Genomic DNA, 5,964 nt, shown 5'->3' with positions numbered 1-5,964 from the left:
GCTTTCCTTCATTCTTTCCTTCCTTCCTTTCTTCCTTCCTTCCTTCCTTCCTTCCTTCCTTCCTTCCTTCCTTCCTTCCTTCCTTCTTTCCTTCCTTCCTTCCTGTTTCCTTATTTTAACAGCTTCATTGAAATATAATCCACATACCATATAATTCAGTCATTTAAATCATATACTACAATTTTGTTTAGTATATTCAGAGTTGTACATCAATAATCTGATATTTAGAACATTTTATTCTCCCCAAAAGAAACCCTATAACCATTAGTTGTCACTTTTTACTCTTCCCATCTCAACCCCAGCTCTAGACAACCACTAATCTACTTTTTTTCTCTGTAGATTTGCCTTCTGGACATTTTATACAAATGGAACTATACAACATGTGATCTTTTAAGACTAGATTCTTCTATTTACTTTGTTTTTGAAATTCATCCATGCCATAACATATATCAGTACTTAATTGCCCCCTCAAAATATTCTATCATATGGTTACATCTTATTTTATTTACTGATTACCAGCTGATGGACATTTGTATTACTTCTACTCTTTGACTATTATAATGAATGTAGCTATGAAAATTTATAAACAAGTTTGTGTACAGATCAGTGTTTTTTATTTCTCTTGGGTACATACCTAGGAATGGAATTAGTGAGTAATGTGGTAACTTTATGTTTGAGGAATTACAAAATTCTTTTCTAAAGTGACTGCCCATTTTATATTTTCATCAACAACATATGGGCATTTTAATTTCTTTACATTCTTGCTGACACTTGTCATGGTCAGTCTTTTCGATTGTAGCCATCCTAGTGGGTATGAAATGGTATCTCATTATGATTTTGATTTGCATATCCTTAATGCTTGATATCGTTGAAAATCTTTTTATGTGCTTATTGACCATTATTATTACTTTTTATAAAAATATCTATTCAAATCTATTTTCATATATTTTTACTTGGGTCATTTGTTCTTTTATTGTTGAGTTAGGTGTTCTTTATGTATTCTGGAAGCAAGTCCTTTATCACATACATAATTTTCAAATATTTTCTCTCCATCTATATGTTGTCTACCCACTTTCTTGATGGTGTTGTTTTTAGTATAAAAGTCTTTAATTTTGATGTAGTGCAACATATATTTTTTGTTTTTGTCACTGTACTTTTAGTGTCATATGCAAAAACCAAGTTTTCATTGTTTTGGTTTCATGTCTAACCCTAAGGTTATAAAGATTTACTTTTAGGTTTTCTTCTAATAGTTTATAGCTTTAGTGCTTATATTTTGAGTTAATATTTGCATATGGCATGAGGTAGGGGATTGGGTGTAAGTGGATATCCAGTTTGCAACACCATTTGTTAAAAAGACAATTATTTTCTATATTAAATTGTCTTGGCACCCTTGTTGAAATTCATTTGACAATACATGTAAGAGTGTATTTCTTGACTTGCAATTCTGTTCTAATGTTCTATATACTTATCCTTATGCCAATACTACGGTGTCTTGATTGTAATAGCTTTGTAGTAAATTTTAAAAAATTACAAAGTGTTAAGTGTTCCAACTTTTTCTTTCTTTCTCTTTTTCCTTTTTTCAAATTGCTTTAGTTTTTCTAGGTCCCTTCCATTTCCATGTGAACTTTAGGATCAGCTAATCAATTTCTGCAAAAAAAGTCAGTTGGCATTTGGTAAAAACTGTGTTGAAACTGTAAATCAATTTACGTAATATTGACATTTTACCTAACAATATTAGGCCTTCTGATCAATGATCATGGATATCTTTCCATTTATTTAGATCTTTAATTTCTTTCAATAATGTTTTGTAGCATTCAATGTATTAAGTTTTACACTTTTGTTGTTAAATTTATACCTAAGTATTTTACTCTTTTTGATGATATTTCAAATATAATTGTTTTCTTAATTTCACTTTCAAAATGTCATTTAATTTTTAAGATAAAAAATACAATTAACCTTTGCATATAAATCTTATAATCCACAACATTCCTAAACTCCTTTATTAGTTCTAATAGTTTTTTTAAAGCTTATACCTTAGTATTATTTTTTTATCATTATAATTCTTAAAGCTTTTATTTGGATGTGGCTCATGTCATACCCGCTCACATTCTATTTGCCAAAACATATTATTCAGACAAACCCAAAATGTTTCATGTATGTGTCCCATTTTGTTACACAGAATAATTAAAGCGCTGATTACTCAAGAGTCAATATTTAATAACAGCTATAATTTTACTACTTTATCAAAGCCAGTCTTATGTAGAATTTGCTTTTTTTACCCTTTTCTTTCTTTTTTTTTTCTTACATGGCAGTGATTACAATGACTAGTATTACGATTTATATTCACTGCCCTGATTTGTAGTTTTACTCATTATAGTTATTGAATGATTAGTACAAATGTCAATGCAGTGAAAATGCAAATAATATTTTAGTATTAATATTAAAATAGTTCTGACCTAGAGGTCCTCTCAAAGGGTTTGATGTACTTCCTGGAGTCTGTGCACCACACATTAAGAAGCACTGCAACATATCATTAGGAGATGTTAAAGAAGAGGAGACATTCTCCAGCATGCACAAAGGCATGGCAGTATATGTGGGAAGAAGAAACTTGTGGACTTTCAGGAAAACAACGTTGCTGGAGAGGAGATTCCATATATATATATATAAAAAGCTAATAAGAAAGAGCAGAAAAAAATATTTAAAGGATATTAATGTAGTAGAACAGGAAATGGGGAGCCATTAAAGTTTGGAAATCTTTAAAATCTACATAGTGATTTTGTTGTTGTATTTTTTTTTCTTTGGTTTAGTTTCTGACACTTGGGTCAAGTTCAATAGTAAATATATATATTTTTTATTAAAGTGTATTTGAGGAGTTTGGAGAAACATGGCAGAATGAGAGACATCCCCAGATCTCTCCCCTTGAAACAACAATAAGTTAAACATCTAAAACTCAACAAAAAACACTCAAACTGCACACCAGCACGTCTGAGCATGGGATCTGCACATAAGACCTACCACAGGTTAGAACCCCAGGTGTCAGCTGGTGGACTGGGAAAAATAAAGAAGCTGCTCTCACAGCTACCGGAGCTCCTTGTAGGAGGATGGGGAGGGAAGAAAACATGGCAACATCCCTGAACATCCCTGCCTGGGAGTGCTGTGAGCGTCACACAGCTGGCAGCAGAGCCCAGTCATAAGGGCAGAAAGAAGAGAAGCAGGATGGCAGATAAACAACAGTTGATTTTTACCAGCCACAGTTGTAAAACCAAGGCTGAGCAGCAGCCCCCAACTCTCAACACATAAGGCCCCTCCCCCTATACACTCCAAGACAACATGGTGGAGCCAAGGGGAATCTGAACAAATGCTACTCAAACTGTTGCTAACACTGACAGGGACTGAGACTGAGGGTAGTGAGCATGATTAAATATCTACAAGAAAATTAAAAGGCATTATTAAAGCTTTATATAAAGCAGGGATCCAAGAGGCTTAGACATCACCTACTGGAAACCAAAAGAAAAGTTCCTTCTTTGCAAAAGGCTAAAACAATACCTTTATGTAATAAATCTTTCTATAAAAACTTCCATTAATGCCCAGGTGGAGAAATAGTCCATTAAACACCGAGAACAACCAAGGTCACATGGCATCTCAGAAAAAAATATCTCCAGAAAATAAGCTTACAGACATAGAAATATGTGACTTAAATGATAGGGAATTCAGGATGATACTTCTGAAAAAACTCAGTGAGTTTCAAAATGAATTATATCAACAATTTCAGACATTGAAAAAACACCTAGATGAGAAGAGCAAGGATATTGAAGCCCTCAAAAAAACAGAATAGATCTTCTGTAGATAAAACACACACACACACACACACACACACACACACACACACACACACACACTACAAGAGTTGAAAAATGAAATAGCAAGCTTGGTGAATAGAGTCAACCAAATAGAGGGAAGGATCACTGAAATTAAAGACAGAAATCTAGAAATAAATAAGAAAGAAGAAGAGAGAAAGCAAAGAATGAAAAATAGTGAAAGAGAAATACAAGAACTAGCTGATACCATCAGGGGAGGAAACATAAGAATAATAGGCATTACTGAAGGTGAGGAAATGGAGCAGGGATTAGAAAGCATTTTCAGGCAACAGTTGATGAGAATTTCCCAAATTTAAGGAATGAGCTGGAGTTTGGAATTCAAGAAGTCAACAGAACATCCAATTATCTCAACCCAAAAGGCCTTTACCAAGACTCATCATATTAAAGTTATCAAAAATTAACGACAAAGACAGAATTCTCAGGGCAGCCAGGGGAAAGAAGACAGTAATTTATAAAGGAAAACCCTTTAGATTATCATCAGACTTAACACAAACCTTACAAGCTAGAAAGGAATATTTAAACTATTAAGTGAAAGAAACTACCAGCCTAGAATAATGTATCCAGGTAAGCTCTCCTTTAGATATGAAGGAGAATTAAGACCTTTCCAGACATACAAAAATCGAGGAAATTCTCCAGTACAAGGCCTGTACTACAGGAAATACTGTAAGGTGTCAGCTCATCTAAAACAAAATAACAACAACAACAAAAAAACATAATTAGAAGTAAAGTGACTATCCGGCAAATAGAAACAGAGGAGTGAAACTCTTACTAAAAACAGGACATTATAAGCTTAAATAATAAGAAGAGAATTGCTATAGCAAGATAGTAATAAACATTCAGCATACATAGGGACAAATTGTGATTACAATGGCTGAGAAGGGGAGAATTCAAAGATCCAGAATCGCAAAGGGGAAAGGAGATGAGGCACATGCAGAGGAAAATGGACGACTGTATATATAACTATCCTTTTCATATTTGTAATGGTAATCACACACCAAAGGTTCAGAACTGAAGTATATAACATAAAACAAGAAGAACCAGAGGCAAAACTCACAAAAGCCAATCAAAATAAAGAAAATAGAACCACAAAGACAAGGAAGAAATGGAAACACCGAGCTATCAGAAAGCAAAAGATAAAATGGCTATAAGAAGACCTCATATTTCAATAATCACCCTAAATGTAAATGAACTGAACTCACCAATTAAAAGGCGCAGAGTGGCAGAATAGGTCAAAAAACAAAACCCAAACATATGCTGCCTCCAGGAGACACATCTCAGCTCCAAATTAAAATATAGATTCAAAGTGAAAGGGTGGAAAATGATATTTCAAGCAAATAGCATTCAGAGAAAAGTGGGAGTACTGGTACTAATATCGGATGAAATAGACTTCAAAATAAAAAAAGGTAAAGGACGATAATGAGGCATACATCATAATGATAAAGGGAATCATGCACCAAGAAGACATAACACTTTTAATATATAGTCTCCTCCCAATCAGGGAGCCCCAAAATATATAAAGCGATTACTAACAGAACTAAAGGGAGAAACAGACCAACACACTATCATAGCAGGAGAACTAAATACCCCATTGTCAGATATGAATAGATCATGCAAACAGAAAATCAATAAGGAAATAATATCCTTAAATAATACATTACACCAACTGGACATACTTGACATTTGCAGAGCCTTTCATCACAAAACAGCTGCTATATATTTTTCCCTAGTGCAAATGGAACATTCTCAAGGATTGACCACATACTGGGACACAGAGATAGCCTAAAAATATAAGAGGATTGAAATTATACCAACCATATTTTCTGATATAATGCCTTGAAGCTGGAGATCAACTGTAAAAAGAAAGTGGGAGGAACCACAAAGAGATGGAGATTAAACAACATGTTATTGAAGAATGACTAGGTAAGAGAAGAAATAAAAAGAGAGATCAAGAGATATATAGAAATGTTCAAAAATCCATAGCATTTCTAATGTCTAATAATGAAGTGTCAGAAAAAGAAGTGGGAAAAATAATTCCTTTTGCAATTGCAACAAAAAGAATAAAATATCCAGGAATAAACCTACTAAA

The sequence above is a fragment of the Pteropus alecto genome, unplaced genomic scaffold (assembly GCF_000325575.1).
Source record: "Pteropus alecto unplaced genomic scaffold, ASM32557v1 scaffold135, whole genome shotgun sequence".
In the NCBI taxonomy this organism is placed as follows: Eukaryota; Metazoa; Chordata; class Mammalia; order Chiroptera; family Pteropodidae; genus Pteropus; species Pteropus alecto.
The sequence above is the reverse complement of the archived record's forward strand: the minus strand, read 5'-3'. Positions refer to the sequence as shown.